The sequence below is a fragment of the Malus sylvestris genome, chromosome 12 (assembly GCF_916048215.2).
Source record: "Malus sylvestris chromosome 12, drMalSylv7.2, whole genome shotgun sequence".
NCBI classification, from domain to species: domain Eukaryota; kingdom Viridiplantae; phylum Streptophyta; class Magnoliopsida; order Rosales; family Rosaceae; genus Malus; species Malus sylvestris.
The window spans coordinates 15518083-15539600 of NC_062271.1; positions in this window are offsets into that span (position 1 = coordinate 15518083).

The following is a 21518-nucleotide window of genomic DNA, read 5'->3' on the forward strand; positions in this document are numbered from 1 at the left end:
TCCTACAATGGCGCAAGCAAAATTGTTAGAAGGCTGCTCGAAGAAGAGAAAAAAAAAAGAAAAATCCCATGAAGCAATGTGCCCAGCCACAACCTAGCTAGCCGCCCCACGGCATGGCCCAGCATGCCAGGCCCCTCTCTCTCTTGCCCTGGCCCTGTTTTCCTATCACCTTTACGGCCCAACAGCCTTGTGGCTCAATTCACTTGGAGGGGCGTTGGAGCCCCTTCGCCTCACTTTCTCTCCCACATCTCTAAATGCTGCACGAGCCCAAACTTTGCAGCCTAGCGGCGCACCAAGCCGACCCAGCTGCTACGGCAGCAGCAGTACAGCAGCCCACGGCTACACTTTTTGCCACATTTTTGACCCCCGTCAAGCTAAAATTCGAGCCTTGAGGCTCCTAAAAATCAAGAAGAAAGGGAAAATTAATTTTTTCTTACCTTGGAAAATAAGAAAAGCAACAGAACACAATTTTTTGCGAGGGCAAGCAAAGAAGATTGCTAGGGGAGGGGGGAACAAATATCCTCTGGCTTTCTCTCTTTCTTACGGGGTTTTAATTGCACTCCAAATTTATTGAACCCTCTGCTTGACGCAAACTTAAATAGATTTTGGTGGCAATTACATTCCCTTTCCTAAAAGAATTTAAATTCCAAGTCAAAGAGGAAATCTACATCAAATTGGGACACAAACTTCATTGCACCTTTGGATTCCTACATCTCCTGCCCTTTCCTACGAGCAGCCCAACAGGTGTAGGGGCAGTTATAAAGCAAAAAATAATCCCAAAAATCATGGAGCTAACAAGTGTATTATTTCCCGACAAAAACAAGAATGCCTTAAATGAGCAGGGAGCAGTCTTATTCACCACATGCAGCTAAGGTAGAGTAGGCAGAGATCAACGACTGCTCAAGACACCATTACCCGTAGGAAAAGCCAAAGGTATTTATGATAGAATAATCCCTTATTCTTATCATAAATACATTTCTAATCAGAGAAGACTTCTTTCAAGTAAGTTATCATAATTCCATTTATTTAGGATATTTACCTAATTATTCTAAGATATTTATTTACACAAATATCTTAGAATATTCCACCCCAAATTACCACCTAGGGTCGGCCACCCCTAAACCCTAGAGGGCTGGCCCATAGTCTTCATCTCCTATAAATACACCATTTATCTTCAAAATTCAATAAGCTTTAGCTACCCCTGAAGATGCTTTTTGCTTCCCAGAAACACTCAGACACATTCTTCTTAGAATTCTAACTTTGGCATGGAGATTCTTCTGCCAAAGCGCCCCCCCATCCCCAATTCATCGTGGGCACGTGAGGTTTTTGGCCTTAACCTTAGGTGTTATTATTTTGCAAGTGAAAATTTGTCAATCAAGGAAAGGTATAAATTTACATCCACATATACAATTGGGGAACATGACTTCAAGTGAGTTATTTCAACTTTTTGTGACTTTTTCTTGACGAACAAACTTCATGTCAAATTTAGATTATGTTAAAGTGGCACATTCCCGTTTTTGGTTCCATAGATAGAGGGCTAAACTATTGAAAGGACTGAGGGAACCATATATACATACATACATACATACATACATGTGCATATACATACATACATACATACATACATACATACATACATGTATATATACATACACACACACACACACACACACACACACACACACACATATATATATATATATATATATATATATATATACATACATACACACACACAAAATATATATATATATACAGGCGCTTTAACAAGAGGGATCTCCATTTTTCTAAAAAAATAGGGACACCCTCTTGACTGTTGAATTTGACTTTAATGAAATTGTGTGGTTAAGATTGTGTGACCTGTGATTTAATCTCAATTACACAATTTCATTAAAGCCAATCCAACGATTAAGAAGATGTCTCCATATTTAAAAAAAAAAATTGGAATCCCTCTTGTTAAAGGGCTTGTGTGTGTGTGTGTGTGTGTGTGTGTGTTGTATAATTGTATTATATGAATTGAATATTATAAAGGTAAAAGGTTAAGTGCCCCTTAGGGGTTGCTTTTTCAAAAAGTTCTAAATTAATATGGGTGTTTGGTCAAGTTGTGGTTGGCGAAAGCTGACTTAAACAATGCTGCTTTCATTTGGGCATTTGCGCTTCTGCGCAAATCAAAATGGAAGAAGGTGCCTTGAGGCCTTTTATGAATTATTTCAATACCCAAAGTGACCTTCATCAATTAATAAATGTACACATCATATCCAGATGCTTTTGTGCGTTATTTTTTTTACAGTACAACAATACCAAACTAATCATTAAAGAAATTATTAGGGTTTCTATGCATCTTTCCAGAAGGTTTTTTGTTTATTTATTCATTAAGGATCAATGCACGATGATGATAGGAGCATATTTATGCGACTTAATTAGCTTGTTTCCTTGCATTTACGTTGCTAGTACTTAGTAATTTTAGTATTTTAAGCTATTTTCGTGCAATTTCAGGTTTTAAGGACAAAGTATGCATACATGTGCATTTTGGAGCATTTTGGAGCAGTTTTGGGCATCAAATGGATTGCATATGCTTGGAGGTAAGAAGATGGACGAAATTGAAGATCAAATGAGCATAGGATTGAATGATGATGTGAAGAATTGGATTCAAGACAAATAAAGAACAAAGTGTTCAAAATTGGAAGCCAAAGTTTCTAAAGTTGGAAGTTTCTATTCTTGGAGGTTTCCATTCTTGATAGTTTCTATTCGTGGCTTGGAAGTTTCCTAATCTTTCCTCACCTATGTTCCAGCCACAAAGGGATTCCAAAACATATTAGGGCACTTAATTGGTTGTTCTAGAAGCCTTAAACCTTCCCTAAAGTCCTTGCCGCACAAAAGCATCCTTTCTTTCCTATTTTCTGATCTTAAAACCACATTCCCTTTTATTCAAGCAACTAGCCGCACCTTTCCCCTCTTTCTTACCTTTTTTCTGACCCAAAATTACATTCCCCTTTGTTCTAAAGCCTTGCCATACAAGGGGATAGGATTCTTACCTATTTTGTGCCTCAAAACACATTCCTAAATCTGTCCTACAATTTCTGCCGAATTTCCCTTTCCTTTTCTCTTTAATTCCTGCACCTTTCTTGCCTATTTTCTGACCCAAAATCACATTCCTTTTCCTACATAAATCCTTCCCTAAAACCACTTCAAATTCGTAGCCCTTCCTTCCCTTATAAATAAAGGCCCTTGCTGACCATTCTAAACACTCCACCCTTCACCATAACCAACCTATATCCATCCACCACCACAAATCATCACCAAACACCCTTGTGTCGCAGCAAAGAAGAAAGGAGACCCTTGGACGTGCTTGCCATTCAAGATGTTGGATTGTTGGAGCGTTTCTAGGTGTTTTCATTCTTTGTTTTCAATGTCTAAATGTATGTATCTTTGTTTTGCGTTTATGAGGAACTAAGCCCTTCTTAGTTAGGGGGTAATTCGAAACCATGTTCATGCTTGCAACATGAATTGATTATTTTTTGTTGTGATTTCATAAGTTGTGAATTCAATTCGTTTAACTGCTTGATTGATAACGTATTCGTGTATGTTTGTTAAGAGTGCACGCTTAGTTTTCATGCATGAATATGATGCTAGAATATAAGAGAGTTTCACCTAATAGTTACAAACTTATATTCACAAGTAGTGGAGGTCGCATATAAACGATCGCGTTAAATGAATTCTTGGCATAAGTTTCATGCTCATCATAGTAACGAGTGCCTCGTCAATACTTATAGTTCTCATGTTGCTTAATGATCTTTGATTGTATCTTTATTGTGCTTTTCACGTAAAGGACTTTTGAAGAATGTGTTGAGTTGTTGTTTGCGCTTTCCCATCCAATTCAATAACTTAAGGAGAACTTGAAGGTTAATTTAAGCGGACCTAATTAACCTGGGGTGTCGAGTTTCATGATTTATTGAACGAACAACTGAAAATTGGTTTGTATGCAAGTGTGTCATGTGTGGAGAAGAACCCTCTAGCTAGCCCATCATCCATAGTTTGATCCAAATTCGTCTAGAATCTGTTTTCAATTTACAATCTGTTTTGCAAGTTTAATTTCGTCCAAAATCAACCCCACCTTATTTATTTGAGTCATATTAATTAGAACTTGTCTTAGATTATGTTTTTGAGTGTTTTAAGTCATTAGAGAACCAAATTTCGTCTTAGTTGTGTTAGTATTCAAAACTGCCCAGAAAGTGTTTTAAAGCAGTTTTGAGTGTTTTTGTGCTGTTTTGAGTCTTTTGGTTTATTTTAGTGTTTTAAAATTTAGTTTTGCATTCTTTGAGTCTTGTTAAGTGTTTGTAACTTGTTTTTAGTTATTTGAGTCAATTTAGAAATGTTTTAGCAATCCCTCCTAATCCCCGGTTTAAGAACGATCCCTACTTATCCATACTACAATTGTCAACAAGAGGGTTTAATTTGTGTGTTAAGTTAATTTACGCATCAAATTTTGGCGCCGTTGCCGGGGATTAGCAACTTTGCTAATCCCTTGTTGTTTCTTTTTGTTTCTTTTTTGTGTCTTTTGTTTTAGTTACTGATTTTGTTTTGCTTTGTTTTATTTTCTTTTGATATTTGATTTAGTTTTGTTTCTTTGATTTCAGGTACTAGAGAAGTAAGACATGGATTTTGCTAACATTCAAGCTCAATTGGCGAATCTTACTTCTCAATTGTCACAGATTGCCGGAAGGACCACAATGCAAAGTGTCCCTACATGTGGTGTGTCCTATGGGCAAGGATATCCAACTCATCAATGTTCTCAATTCACTGCAAATGAAGATGATTGGGGTTATCAATGCCATAGCCAATCATGGGACAACATGTTTTTCATTGCTTACAATTCGGATTGGAGAGATTATTCAGATTACATGTGGGGAGAACCTCAACAATTCCAACATGGTGGATATTGGCAGCAAGAAGAGTTCTATCAATGGCCATATGCACCATCACAGCCACCACAACAATCTGCCCAATTCAATTTAGGTACTTCTCTGGATAATGATATGTTGAATAAGTTACTCACCTCTTTGAATCAGGAAGTAGAAAATCAAAACAAAGAGATGCAAAATCAAGCCACGAAGATGGGCAAATTGGAGGAGCAAATTGGGCAGATTATGGAGTTCATGGTGCAAATTCAAGAGTAAAGTGAACTCGCCAACTCAACTATAGAAAATTTGAAGGAAAATTTTGAAATCCATGATGCTATCACTTTGGAAAGTGGCATGGAGGTGGGAACAAGCCCAAAAACGTCCAAACCAATCCAAAACATGGATGAACAGCTGTTGTTCGACGAAGAAGAGGATGATAAGGCCACGGCAAGGGAAGAACCACCCTTGCTCCACTACCCTTGCCGCAGCCTCCCAATGCTCCACCACTGTCCAATACAGGTAAGTTGGGTCCAATTTTCGTTAATTCTAACCCTATTCCACCCAATGTCCCTTTTCCTCGTAGGTTTTTTATTCCCAAGCAAGAAGAGAGTAAGAAAGACGTTGTGGAAGCTCTTTCCAAGGTGCAAAGTGATATCCCAATACTTGGCACACCAAATCAAGTTCCAGATTGTGTTAAAGTATTCAAAGAAACTTGTTCACCAAGAAGAATGATTCAAGAGAAAGTAGTGGCTGGAGAATATCAAGAATTCATCAAAGAGGACGTAGTTGAAACAACAAAGTCCAAAGAAGTTGAGTTTGATGACACGGGACAAATCACAACCATCGTAGTAAATTTGACCAAATTCAAAGTCCCTGAAACTTTCAAAGAAGTGGTGTTTGTCATTGAGTTCTTGTCGGACAAAGCAAGTAAGTCACCTTCTCTAATTTCCATTACGTTTTATACTTACATGTTGTTAATGATTCAGGCACCCATTCTCGAATTTAAACCATTACCGGATCACTTCAAGTATCACCTTCCGTTCAAGGATCAATTCCATGCTATGGGACCTAGGGGAGCTTAAAGAGAAGTATCGTCCGGCTGCAAGACGTTAAAGCAAGCGCTTCTTGGGAGGCAACCCATGCATTCAACAAAGGAAGCCCTAGGAATCACTCTAATTCCAGATTTGCGTTCCTCAAACCCTTCTCTTTGTTGTTGTTTTCTAATCTGCCCTGTTTAGTTATTTAAGTTGCTGTTTGTTGGTTTCTTTGTGTTTTGTGTAACTTTATGCTTGAAACATTGAGGACAATATTTGATTTAAGTGTGGGGGGGGGGGGGGTAACCAAGTGTTTTTTATGCAAATTCGTGGGATTTTATCACCCATTACTTATAGACTTGTTCCTTGCTGTTTTTAAGTGTTTTAAGCAGTTTTGGTGTGTTTTAGTGTGATTTGACATATAACTCCGAAAATCACATAAAAATTTGAAAAAAAAAGTGTTTTGAAAAGCCTAAAAAGAGTGTTTTGAGTCATTTTTGTGTGTTTGTGTCTAGGGTACCTTCCAACACAATGGTGAGGATTTGGTTTTTAAGTGCATGACTGTTAAAAAAAGTTATAAACATGGATGGAAGTTTGATATGCTCTTTGGTTTATGCTTGGTTGTAGTTATAGTTTACGAATTCACATGTAATCACAAAAGAAAAAGAAAAAAAAAATCAGTTTTTGTAACATGCTTGAAGGAAGGAACTCAAACTAACGCTACATCCTTGTGAGACTTGAGCCTAAACGTTATTTGGAGAGTTATTAATCTGTGCATTCTTGTTTTCTAAAGTCGTTGCATGATCTCATCATTCTTTGCTTGCTTGCTACTTAGAATGCGTTTCATCATTATAGATCCAAATACTAGAACTCATGCCCGTTCCATTCAAAGCATGATATTTAGTGCATAACACATATTCAAGATGAAGTTGTTTAGTTACCACCAAAGCCAAAAAGCCTATCCCTTTTGTCATATGTTTTGTAGGTTTAACCCCCTTTGAGCCTTCGTTAGCCTATTTTCTTTGTTAACCACATTATCCCTACCTAGCCTAGATTAGGACTGTCCACACCCTTGTTCTTAAAGAATAGTGAAGCATGACTTAGAGGGAATTCCTTTTGATTTTTACAGAAAAACAAGTGTGGGGGAAGGGTTTTCAAAGTGTGTTTTGTGTGCCAAAAGAAAGAAAAGGGCATAAAAAAAAAAGAAAAAAAAATTCGTGGAAAAAGAAAAAGAAAAAGAAAAGTGTGTGAAAAGAATGAAAAAGAGTTGAAAAATAAGTGAGAATGAACTCACATGTGTTGGTTGTTGAAAAATTGGTCCAAAAGTTTGAATTTGACCCTAAGTGTTGCATGAATCTTCCATTGTGTTTAAAAGTTTGTTTTTGCATTCAAAAGTGAATTCTAAGTGTCAATTTCATTACTTTGCTTACTATTTCTTTAAGAACCTTTGTTTATCCAAACCTTCCTTTGTTAGCCAATACCTTTAGCCCCGTTACAACCCTTAGACTTCAATCTTGAGTGTTGTGTATTTCAATATGTGGAGTTTGGAATTGGTATGAGCATATGATATCACTGGTTCTCGCTTCTAAGTAGTAGCATTCCGTTCATGAGATCATATATATACATGCATTAATAATTCCAGAAAAGTGCTTTCTTTGCTATAACATATGTGAGTACTAGTTTTCACGTTTACATCAATCTTCTCACATATACCTAGTGTAAGGTGTGTAGTCAGAAAATCTGAATGAAAATTGAGTGCATACCCTGTAAGGAATTGAGCGAATTCTCTAAGACATGTTACTACATTCAAAACATTGTTTTAATTGGTTAATTGTGAACTAGTAAGTGGTGACTATGATTAAGTATGTGCTCAAGTGTAAAGATGACTCAAATTTGTAGGGATGATGATTTTTAACATGTCATATGCATTGGAAATCCCTAAGACAATTGTTGGAAGGTCTAGGTTGTGTTTTGTTTTGTTTTGTTTTGCTCGAGGACTAGCAAAAGCTAAGTGTGGAGGAATTTGATAGGAGCATATTTATGCGATGTAATTAGCTTGTTTCCTTGCATTTACGTTGCTAGTACTTAGTAATTTTAGTATTTTAAGCTATTTTCGTGCAATTTCAGGTTTTAAGGACAAAGTATGCATACATGTGCATTTTGGAGCATTTTGGAGCAGTTTTGGGCATCAAATGGATTGCATATGCTTGGAGGTAAGAAGATGGACGAAATTGAAGATCAAATGAGCATAGGATTGAATGATGATGTGAAGAATTGGATTCAAGACAAATAAAGAACAAAGTGTTCAAAATTGGAAGCCAAAGTTTCTAAAGTTGGAAGTTTCTATTCTTGGAGGTTTCCATTCTTGATAGTTTCTATTCGTGACTTGGAAGTTTCCTAATCTTTCCTCACCTATGTTCCAGCCACAAAGGGATTCCAAAACATATTAGGGCACTTAATTGGTTGTTCTAGAAGCCCTAAACCTTCCCTAAAGTCCTTGCCGCACAAAAGCATCCTTTCTTTCCTATTTTCTAATCTTAAAACCACATTCCCTTTTATTCAAGCAACTAGCCGCACCTTTCCCCTCTTTCTTACCTATTTTCTGACCCAAAATTACATTCCCCTTTGTTCTAAAGCCTTGCCATACAAGGGGATAGGATTCTTACCTATTTTGTGCCATAAAACACATTCCTAAATCTGTCCTACAATTTCTGCCGAATTTCCCTTTCCTTTTCTCTTTAATTCCTACACCTTTCTTGCCTATTTTCTGACCCAAAATCACATTCCTTTTCCTACATAAATCCTTCCCTAAAACCACTTCAAATTCGTAGCCCTTCCTTCCCCTATAAATAAAGGCCTTTGCTGACCATTCTAAACACTCCACCCTTCACCATAACCAACCTATATCCATCCATCACCACAAATCATCACCAAACACCCTTGTGTCGCAGCAAAGAAGAAAGGAGACCCTTGGACGTGCTTGCCATTCAAGACGTTGGATTGTTGGAGCGTTTCTAGGTGTTTTCATTCTTTGTTTTCAATGTCTAAATGTATGTATCTTTGTTTTGCGTTTATGAGGAACTAAGCCCTTCTTAGTTAGGGGGTAATTCGAAACCATGTTCATGCTTGCAACATGAATTGATTATTTTTTGTTGTGATTTCATAAGTTGTGAATTCAATTCGTTTAACTGCTTGATTGATAACGTATTCGTGTATGTTTGTTAAGAGTGCACGCTTAGTTTTCATGCATGAATATGATGCTAGAATATAAGAGAGTTTCACCTAATAGTTACAAACTTATATTCACAAGTAGTGGAGGTCGCTTATAAACGATTGCGTTAAATGAATTCTTGGCATAAGTTTCATGCTCATCATAGTAATGAGTGCCTCGTCAATACTTATAGTTCTCATGTTGCTTAATGATCTTTGATTGTATATTTATTGTGCTTTTCACGTAAAGGACTTTTGAAGAATGTGTTGAGTTGTTGTATGCGCTTTCCCATCCAATTCAATAACTTAAGGAGAACTTGAAGGTTAATTTAAGCGGACCTAATTAACCTGGGGTGTTGAGTTTCATGATTTATTGAACGAAAAACTGAAAATTGGTTTGTATGCAAGTGTGTCATGTGTGGAGAAGAACCCTCTAGCTAGCCCATCATCCATAGTTTGATCCAAATTCGTCTAGAATCTGTTTTCAATTTACAATCTGTTTTGCAAGTTTAATTTCGTCCAAAATCAACCCCACCTTATTTCTTTGAGTCATATTAGTTAGAACTTGTCTTAGATTATGTTTTTGAGTGTTTTAAGTCATTAGAGAACCAAATTTCGTCCAAGTTGTGTTAGTATTCAAAACTGCCCAGAAAGTGTTTTTAAAGCCGTTTTGAGTGTTTTTGTGCTGTTTTGAGTCTTTTGGTTTGTTTTAGTGTTTTAAAATTTAGTTTTGCATTCTTTGAGTCTTGTTAAGTGTTTGTAACTTGTTTTTAGTTATTTGAGTCAGTTTAGAAGTGTTTTAGCAATCCCTCCTAATCCCCGGTTTAAGAACGATCCCTACTTATCCATACTACAATTGTCAACAAGAGGGTTTAATTTGTGTGTTAAGTTAATTTACGCATCAAATGATAATATTTCTAAGTTGAGCAACTTTAAAGGATAGGTAAATGCTTAGAAATAGTCAATTAGCTTTGCCATGTAGGCAAAACCCGTTTGAAGGTACATAAGCAAATACCTAGGGAAAAAGAGTCAAGTGGAGTTTGACGATGCCAATATATCTGGTTAAAATAGCTTAAACAAATTGGGCTTCACTAATATTTTAGTCAAAAATAAATGTTGCATGCTCTTCCATATAAGGTGGTGCCATCGACATACTTATTTTTACTTTTTAGACACTCTCTTAAATTTTTGGTTGCCAGATTGAATGAATTGGAGAAAAACAAATGCCAACAATTAACAAAGGTTGCGTAGAAGGTAAAAAGAGATGTCTAGATAACATCACCCTATCATATAATCTTAAACTTTATAATTAGTAAACCGAGCTAAGTATAAACAAATACTAAAATAATAAAAGCCTCATATATTTTGTGTTTGAGCATGAAATCCTAAATGTGGGTCGAGTTGGTTGACACCTAAACATAAGGCTGCGAGACTCGGCCCAATGGTGAAGTGTTGATGATTTGGGCGAGTCTCAAGTAAAGTAGAATTGTCTAAGGTTCAAGATGGGTTTTTGATAATATTTGAATTAATTACCCGAGGGTTAGAATTGGTTTTTGGTTAAGGCATGAATTTATTATATAATCCGACTAGATTCAGAATCCTAATTTGAGTCAAATAAGACGAGACTCGGTGGTGATGGAGTTTCGATCGGAGAAGGATTTGCAAAGATAATTCGGGTGTATTCAAATAGTATGCCGAGTTGAAGTACTTTACAATTCGGCAACCTTGGGCATCAAGTAATTTGTTCCTACAAATATAGGAGTATTGATAACATTGAGAAGACCTTCAAGTAAACACACAAATAAACGCTCTACGTAAAACCTTTCACACCTTTTTGTGAAGACTAACTGATCCAGTAACCCTCACCACAAAATCTGACTGGATAGACATGTTTAGATTTCCAACCAATGGACAACGACCAACTGGATAGACGAGGATTTCAAGAAGCAACCAGTAAAGGCAACCGACAGGATAGATGGGGCCGAGTTATAGAGTTATTTTGCTTTAGGAGTTTCGACTGACTAGATATATGGGGCTTCTCTCTAAGCTGGTGGTTGACTAGTTATCTCAAGTCTCAGCTGGCGAAGAGTCTTTAATTCTTTCGCTAAAAAAGGTCAAATCATCAACCTCCTTGGTGACGTGAGATGTTTAATGATTGTTTTCTCTTAGGTCTCATTTAGAGTTTGGCACACAAATAGCCGAACCATTTTTACGGTTGTGACACTCATCTCTTTCGATTATATTTGTCCATATAGTTTGATACTGATTTAGCACACCTATTTTCACTAATATAGTTGACGCTGCCAAATCTGGTGCAAAAGATACAAAACTTCACAATGAATTCAAGTTCGAAAGTGTTCCTTCCTTGGCCAAAGTTGCTCGATTCAAAAGTTAGTAGATCATTCCACCACATTCGTTATTCGTGTGGCTGAGTTTGGTGGCAAATTGGCACGCCCTCATCAACATTCTGCGAGTTATATATTAGTTAAAGTGTAAATAGTAGTTTGTTGTCCCACATTGACGAAGTGCATATGTAATACCAATTGTAACTCCTATTTATACTCCACTTTGGAGATTAATTAATATACAAGAAATTCTCAAATATTGTCATATATATTTTTGGTATTTACCATATTTAATTTGCCTTGGCAGTTCGCTCTTGGTGACCAATGTGCTTTAATTTTGTGCCCTCTTTTGTAGTGATTTCTTCATTCAAAAAAAAAAAAAAAAAAAGTGAATAGTGTTGCAATGTGTGAACAATGATTTGCTATAATGCCGTGAATAGTGATTCTGCTACAGCGTTCTAGTAAATTGTCTTAATTCCGCTGTGTATCTTTTATGCCTTTATTGTTCATGGTTTAACTAAATGGCTCAATATAATCATAGTGTTGTTATGCATCTTGGTGGAACAAATATATAGATAATTGATACTAGGACCACTGATCACGTGACTGGTGATCCCAGAGTGTTTATGAGTTACGTGACTATGTTTGTGATCCATATATTACTAGTGCAAATGGAGCACTTTCCCTTGTGAATGGTGAAGGCACTACCTCTCTTACTCCGACCTTATCACTGGTTTATCCTTTACTTGTTCATGATGTTAAGTGCAATCTTTTGTCAATAGGAAAACTACTTGATACCTTATATTGTTCTGTTCACTTCTACCCACGTATTGTTATTTTCAATACATTCAAACTCAGAAGATAATTGATTGTGGTAAAAGAATTGGGGGTTTGTACATCTTGATTATGAAGGATACTGTTGTTTCAGGTCAAATAATCATCAAGTTCTAAGTGCTAAAGTTGATGATAGACATCAAATTTGGTTGTGGCATCAACATTTGGGGCATCCATCATTCAGTTATATGAAGCATTTATTTCCTTCTTTGTTTCGCACTTGTAGTGATTCAGGGTTCAAGTGTGAAACATGTGTCATGACTAAGAGTCATCATGCTTCCTTTCCCATAAGTGATTTTAAAGCTACTTTGCCATTTGATTTGATACATTCTGATGTGTGGGGTCTGTCGAAGGTTACTTCTAATGGATTTCGTTGGTTTGTTACTTTTATTGATGACTGTACTCAATTAACTTGGGTGTTATTGATGAAGAATAAGAGTGATGTCCATTTGCTTTTTCAAGATTTTTGTGTAATGGTGTCTACTCAGTTTTGGACGAAAGTTAAGGTCTTCAGGTTTGATAATAGAGGATAATATGTGAATCACACTTTGGCATGCTTTTTTCATGATCAGGGTATTATTCACCAGATGACTACTCCATTTACACCCCAACAAAATGGTGTGTCTGAACGAAAGAATTGTCAAATAATGGAGGTTGCTCGCTCCTTGATGTTGGATAAATCGTGTTCCAAGTAGGGTTCTTGATTTTCAGACATCGCTTGATGATCTACAAAAACATTTTTCTCCTATTTCTGTATCCAAACTTCTTTCAAAGGTGTGTGGGTGTATGGCGTATGTGCATGTCTACTCTCATCAGCATAGTAAACTTGATACATGTGCTCTTCGATGAGTATTTATTGGGTATGCTAACAATTAGAAAGGCTATAAGTGTTATCATCCTCTAACTCAGAAAACTTAGTGTAATGGTGTTATTGATGAAGAATAAGAGTGATGTCCATTTGCTTTTTCAAGAATTTTGTGTAATGGTGTCTACTCAGTTTCGGACGAAAGTTGATGTGCTGCAAAAACATGTTTCTCCTATTTCTGTATCCAAACTTCTTTCAAAGGTGTATGGGTGTATGGCGTATGTGCATGTCTTCACGAGGAAGTTTCGTATTTTGTGAAGCCTTCTTCCGACTCTCTACTTTAGGGGGAGAATGGGAGTGAAGTGTAGATTCGAAAAGATGGTATGGATGATGTGCTACATGCATAGTTAGGGACAAAACCTGTTATGCTACGTAAGATTGACTAGTCGACTATAGATAGTGATTAGTTAACTGTCATTCCCGAGATTATGTTTACCGATGACCAGTCAAATGTTTCCAACGAATTGCTTGTTGTTGGTATGTTTGACGAATTGCTTTCTGTCTGCTGCTGGTATGTCTAACGAGTTGCGTAATGATGGTTCATCGAGTGATGATTTTTCTAACGGTTTGGTACAAGATAGTGACACACATGACGTAAATTTTGCTGATTCTTCTACTTATAAGTTACCTCTAAGAGCTAATCGTAGAAAACCTAAAGTACAATATGAGTCTGATATGCATTCCAAAGCCAAGTATCCTATTAACAATTATGTGTCCACTCATCGTTTGTCCAAACCATATGCATCTTACATATGTCAACTATCTAGTGTGTCAGTTCCAACAAAATTGTAGGATGCTTTGTTTGACCTTAAGTGGGTTAATGCCATGAATGTTGAGATGGAAGCTTTGGAAAAGAATTCCATTTCGGATTTGGTTCCTTTGCCAAATGGGAAGAAAGTTGTTGGATGTAGATGGGTGTTCACTATTAAGCATAAAGCAAATGGTTTTATGGACCGGTACAAAACCAGATTATTTGCTAAGGGCTATACTCAAACCTATGGGATGGACTATCAAGAGACTTTTGCTCCTGTTGCCAAACTTAATAATGTGTGTGTTTTTCTGTCTTTAGCAGCAAACCAGGATTGGCCTCTATTGCAGTTGATGTTAAGAATGCTTTCTTTCATGGTGATCTCAAGGAGGAAGTCTATATGGATCTCCCACCTGGTATCGAAACATCTCCTGAAAAAAGGTGTTGTGTGCAAATTAAGAAAGGCTTTGTATGATTTGAAACAATCTCCTAGAGCATGATTTGGGAGGTTTACAAGTTCAATGAAGAAGTTTGGGTATTTCCAGAGTCATTCAGATCATACTTTGTTCCTAAAGCGACAAAATGGTAAGCTAACTACATTGATTATTCATGTTGATGACATGATAATGACTAGTGATGATTAGAAGGAGATACAACGCTTTCAAAAGTACCTAGCTACTAATTTTAAGATGAAAGAATTAGGTGAATTGAAGTATTTTCTTGGAATCGAGGTTGCATGATCCAAGAATGGTTTTTTTTTTTTTTTTTTGTCTCAACAAAAGTATGTTCTTGATTTGTTAACTGAAATAGGTATGTTAGATTGCAAACCTGTTGATACTCCGATTGAACAAAATCATTGTCTGCGCTTATTTCTGGATCAAGTTCCTACTCATAAGGAACTGTATCAAAGGCTTGTGGGGGGATTAATTTATTTGTCTCACACTCACCCTGACATTGCTTATGCAATTAGTGTGGTAAGTTAGTTTATGCATTCACCTAGTGAAGCTCATATGGATGTAGTAATTCGTATTTTGAGGTACTTGAATATAGCTTTTGGCAAAGGTTTGGTTTTCTCCAAGAATGGTCATTTGAATGTTGAACAGTATACATATGCAGATTGGGCAGGTTCTATCACTGACTAACAATCTACATTTGGATACTTTACGTTTGTGGGTGGTAATCTAGTTACTTGGAGAAGTAAGAAACAAAAAGTGGTGGCTAGGTCAAGTGCTAAAGCTAAGTTTCATGGTATGTCTCATGGTGTATGTGAGTTGTTGTGGTTGATAAAATTGTTGAGAGATCTTGGATTTAAACCCAAGGATGCTATGAAACTCCTTTATGATAACAAGGCTACTATTGAGATTGCTCATAATCCAGTGCAACATGATCGAACAAAACATGTGGAGATTGATCGACATTTCATCAAGGAAAAATTGGATGCTGGAATTATTTTTGTTTGTGGGATCTAAAGATCAACTCGCTGATGTGCTTACTAAGGCTGTGTCTAATAGTGTGTTTTCCAACTCGCTTGACAAGTTGGGCATGCGTGACATCTTTTGCTCCAACTTGAGGGGGAGTGTTGCGAGTTATCATATTAGTTAAAGTGTAAATAGTAGTTTGTTGTCCCACATTGACGAAGTGCATATATAATACCAATTGTAACTCCTATATATACTCCACTTTGAAGATTAATGAATATACAAGAAATTGCCAAATATTGTTATATATATTTTTGATATTTACTATATTTAATTTGATCCATTCAAGCCACCGAAGAACGTAGTTAGTTCCTAATTACTCCAACATGTGCGCCACATAGGTTTTATAACGTTTAGGGTCAACAATTTGACTTACCCTTTGAAGAGATAAGTTTTCCGAACAATGCAGGCAGAACGCCATATTAACCACTCATTCTTTAAAGATGCTAGCGGCCTCATTAAATTAATCGGATGCCATTTGTATAGAATTATATTTGTTCCAACAATCATGAAGTTATAAAGTTCTTTTGAAGTTTTGAGCCCAGGGGGTGCGATCTAAGCACTACAATGAAAGCATCTTACAGATGGAGAAATAAAAAGAAGAATCTAAAAGATAAGATTATTACTAATACAGATGCCAAACTTTGAAAACGAGTCTCTTTACAAGTCTTTTGATTTGAGTCTCATCTCTCCGCAGAATATGCATTGGTACCACATCATTGTCCATGCCTAGCTAGCTTTCTTTTTCCTATCGCCTTTTTTCTTAATTCATGGAAAGAAGACAAAACTTTGTCCATCTTTAACAGAAGTTCCATACTGTTTTACATAAAAGAGTACATTTCTTAAGAGCTAAGAAGCCAATAAAAAGACAAAAATATGTTAATGTGATTCACAGTCACTTAGGATATGTCGACGAAACACAGTGTCACATCTTTCTCAATTATTTTTTTCCAACCGTCTTCTACATGATCTCACATCCATGATATTGTGGTATAATTCTCAAATGGGATAGCTCAAAATTTGACTAGTCTTTCTCAACTTATACTGGTGGAGAGATGATTCTTTCTATCATACAACAATGTATATAGCACATTTAACTGTGATTATTATTTTCGTAATTTGCACGAACCAACATACACTATTGGTTAAAAAAAAAGATGTTGAATATAAGTTCCACATCAGGAATTTAGAAAATAAAATACAAAATATAAGTGTATGGTTCTACTCTTAATAACACCGACGTCTTTTGTGATAAAATCGAACACCTAGTAATAGGTGGTTAAGTTGGGACAATATCGTTGATGGTGGTGGTGGACCTGCATGAGCCTAAAATGTTTATCATGGGATGAGAGAGGGTTTAATTGTGGGTCTTATGGGTCCATGATGTGCCTGACTTACCGGTTTAACGTAACACCATGCTTCAACGCTTAATGTCCGACATGCAACTAGTTATGTGGTGGTACAACATGAGAAGACGTGTTGAATATAAGTCCACATCGAGGAATTGAGAAAATAAAACATAATATATAAGTATTTAGTTCCACTTCTAATAACACCAAGATCTTTTGTAATAAAACTAAATACCTAACAATAGGTGGTTAAGTTGAGACAATATCGGTATGGTTAGAAGTAGATCAATGGTCCATCTCTATCAATATTTGACAAAGAGGTACAATATAAGTAAATGTTTAGAAAGTAGTACAAAAATTATTAATTTCTATATCACGATAAATTGATGTCCTTTTTGTAAGAGCTTCATCTAAGACAATCAATTTTTGATTCCGAATCTCTACGTTTAGCATATGTGCATTTACACTATTCTAATAAAATCTTAATTATTTGACCCTGGCCACCTAAGCATGAGATGTAACCCTGGTCATATCCCTCATAGTACTTCCGATCAGACGTCATCTCAAATAGCACCCGGACCTCCGCCACCTATGAAGCATTATCGTTCATGGCCTGCCGAAAAGTTTCAATATGCATCTCCTCTTTCTGGTCTACCTCTTGCTAGACTTCATTTCGTCTCGATTGCTAGACATATATATATGTAACCCTGGTCTACCTCTTGCTAGACTTCATTTCTGGTCTACCTCTGGAACGACTGAGCTATTGACCACCAAATGAATTGAAATTTGAATATATTCTTCATATATATGTCTATTTGTAGACTGAAAAATTTCGTGATTTTGGGTTGTGTATTTTATTTATAGGAATTTCATTAGTAACCCATGCTCAATTGAAAGTCTAGTCTGGCAGTTTTCATCGTTTCAATTAAGTTTAACAAACGAATGATTGGATGACCTAAGAATGACTTGAAATTTGAATATGTTGTTCATATATATGTCTACTTATAGACTGAAAAAATTCGTGCTTATTGGTGGTGTACTCTATTTATGGTGATTTTATTAGTAACATGTGCTCAGTTGAAAGTCCAAACTGGAGTTTTCATTGTTTTCTTATGTGTCGAAAAATTTGAGCTATCTTTTAGCTCTAGAACAATTTCATATTCTATTTTATAAAGTTTAATGTCTCTCATATAGTCTATGTGATTTTGGGACACATCAATTATACGTTAATTATGTAATTCCTCAAGCTGGAATCTTGGTTTTTGGTATAGTATACTACTTTACTAAGATATTTTGGGAAATTCTATACTAGTACAAATAAAAATATATTTTTACCTATATGTTTTTCAGAGTAACAAATACAATGAGTGTTTGCCCAAGTAGGAGAATTGATAAACAAATAATTGGGCTTCGCACTCATTGACTTATTTGTAAATCTAAGTCACACATGCTAAGTTCAAAAGATCCACGGGAGTTGTTCTTATGCTAATATACGTTTGTAAAGGTTTTGAGTATTAAACTTAGATTTACTTTTTGCATGTTTCTCCCTAGAATTTGAAAGTCGAGTTTGTGGAAAAACGATGCATGCTATAATTGAAATTTTCCAGATTTTATTAGGATTGTCTAGTTTCAATCCTATAATTGTTCCACTGTTTATTTTTGAATTTGTATGCATGTATGACAATATTCTCATGTTTTAACACTCGTACCATACATAATTAACTATATTTGATTAAGTTCTTGCAAAGACAATTTCATTTTAAGTTGTTAGGTACATAGTATTTGGAAGTAATGACAGGAAGAATTGGCATGAAGTTATACCTGCTAAACGAATTTTGGCTTAACATATTCATTGTTGTATAATATGATTAAGTGTAAGGTGTAATAACATGTTTTTGATGAATATATGCATCTAGTTATGATATTTGATTCTCGCATTCAATATAAGATATAATTGATTAGTGGGAGGAATACCTTAAATGTGTAGGTTATGCCACGAAGGATGTTTAGCTAACTATATGTGCCTCACTTGATTGGTTTTTATGTCTATTTGTAAAAGTCTTTTAAGATATTATGAATGTGGGTTTAAATTTCAAAAATTGAAATTGTAGCCAGTTGTAAATAGTTGAATAAGGATCCATATTGGCATTACACATTCATATAAGGTTGTCGTGATTTACTAAGTTGTGAAGGTTTTATGCAGCTATTAGTTAGTTTTGTTTGTGATTCATGACAATAAGGAAGCAACAAAATTTACAAGCTACATTAAGGTATGGATTTAATCTTTAGTTTCTGTTGTGAATTCCATAAAGTAGCGAAGTTGTATTTTTAGTTGTGTTCTAAGTACTAGGAGGATTGACTTTTGTACATAGGTTTTGTAGTTCAGAACACATAAAGTAGCAGTGAACGTCTTAAACTGCAAAAGAGTTGTGTCATCAATTTTGTTAGACATAAAAGTAAGCTGGTTCTGCAATTTATGAGCTTCATAGGAAGCATAAGGCAATCTTATAAAGATTGATAAGGAGGACCAATAAGCGAATGAATTGATGCTTTCAATTCAGGTTTTTGATTCACTTAACTACCAAACTTGTGGCGTATATTTCATGTGAATGGAGAGCTTATTTCAGTGATTATAAGAGCTCAAGGAAGCAACCAAGTTCATAGTCTCCGATAGTCGTAGATAAGTGAACTCCATTTGACAGAATACGCATGAAGCTTATTAGCTTGACTAAATTCATTGGCCAATAAAGTAATCTTGATTATAAATCCATTAAAGATCTTTTCTAAATTAACTGTTTGACCTAGTGGGAGAATGTTGGATGTTGGATCATAATCCAACGACTAATAGGTCTACTCAATTAATTCAAGGATTGCTTGGAATATAAATAAGATTAGGATTTAGTTAATAGTTATAGCTTGTACCCCAAGTAAAGTTAATATATTCCACATTTCCTTGGGGAATAAGGGCTCCTAATTCTATCCTATTTGGAATGAGATTTGGTGTATCAATTATCCTTGGATTGTAAGGAATTCTAATGACATTATTATGGGAGGATTCATTAGGGTTAAGTCCATATAAATACAAGGCTAAGGTCCCTGCTCACAATACACAGAAACTCATATGAACACTCCATTAGTTCGAGTATAAAGGAGTGTTGAGTGTGCAGAAGACTTTGGTCAACTAACATATTATTTCACAGGATTCCAATATGATTTCCCCCAAATGAGAAGTCCATGGTTGAGCCTATTCCACAAGGTTTTGTCAAAGGTGGTTCATCTTTCCTACATGCCATGTTGACTTCAAGTATTTTATCAATTGAGCATAATTTATGGATTCTTTCAAGTTAGTGTTTTTAATTGTTTATGAAATATATAAAGTCTAACACTAGCAACAACTCTTTATGAACTGATGGGCTGGAAAGGTTTATCCAGCGGTCCAAATAATTTGACCGCTGGTGATCCAACAATCATATTTCAAACTTTTTTTTACTTATAATCCAACGACTGTGATAAGATGAGATCAAATTTAAAGGTAAAAAAAAGATTTGACAGCCCAAAATTAAATCTATTAGCTAAAATTTAGGCATTAACTATTGGAGAAGAAAAGTAATTTCTCGTTGTGGCTTAAAAATTTTTGGCTTAAATTTGTAAACTTTATCCTCAATCATTAGAGTTGTTCTAAAGAAATTAAATTTGTAGGATGTAGTATACGCAGTTATGTCTGGCATTGATATATCAATAAACACCCGGTGGAGCAAGTGCTAAGCAAGATGTTACGTCTTAACACTGTTCTAATATATCTAATGGTTTGATCACTAGGATATGATTTTAAAAATCTTCTCTTATATATGTGTGTGTCTCTGTGGGTGTTATATTGAGGCTAGTAATATGGACTCTTGTTTATTAATTCTTCTCAGTGCTGGAATCCATATGTATGCCGGCTTAATAATCGAACTTTTATGTAAGTTAATTTTATTTTTTAAATATTATAAAAAAAATATAAACAAGATTTGAAATAACTCATTCTTGGTTTAATCAACGTATTATTAAAATCCCTTTCGACGTGACATGCTGCCTAAAATTATGCATGTAATTGTAATGAGCTTTCCTTCCGTGACCATACAAAACGTCAGCAAACTAATCTTGTTTATTATATATAGAGAATAGTCAACAAGCCATGGCTATAAACGGAATTAGATCTTCTCCGGATTCTCTAACCGAAGATTTCGATGATCAATTAATAACAACCGTTCATCAAAGATCGCGCGGTTACAATTGTTTCTTTTTTTTATATATTTTATGCAAAACGAAATTGTTTTACTTTTGAAAATATAAAAAATATTTAATTGTAACTGCACGATTTTTTATAAACGGTTGGTATTAATTGATTCCCCGTATCCCCAATGAGGACATCCGGAGAGGATCTAATTCCCTTATAAACCACCATGGGATGGTCTAATGGTTAATGATGAATTTCAGATCCGTATTTCACATAACACGTTATGAGTTCGATTTCTAATGTTGTTGAATCACACTATGTTGCTCAGGAGGAGGCTAAAATGTCCACATAAGTCTTCATGTCTCCCAAAAGAGTGGACACCATGGCGAAACCACCAACTGATCTCTTGTTTTTATTTTTTTTAAAGAAAAAAAGAAAAAAAAAGAGAAAAAAAAAAAAAAGGAAAGAATAGAAAAGAAAAAACAAGCCATGGCTATAAATTTTATTTGGCAATATCAATGACTATCAAGATAGC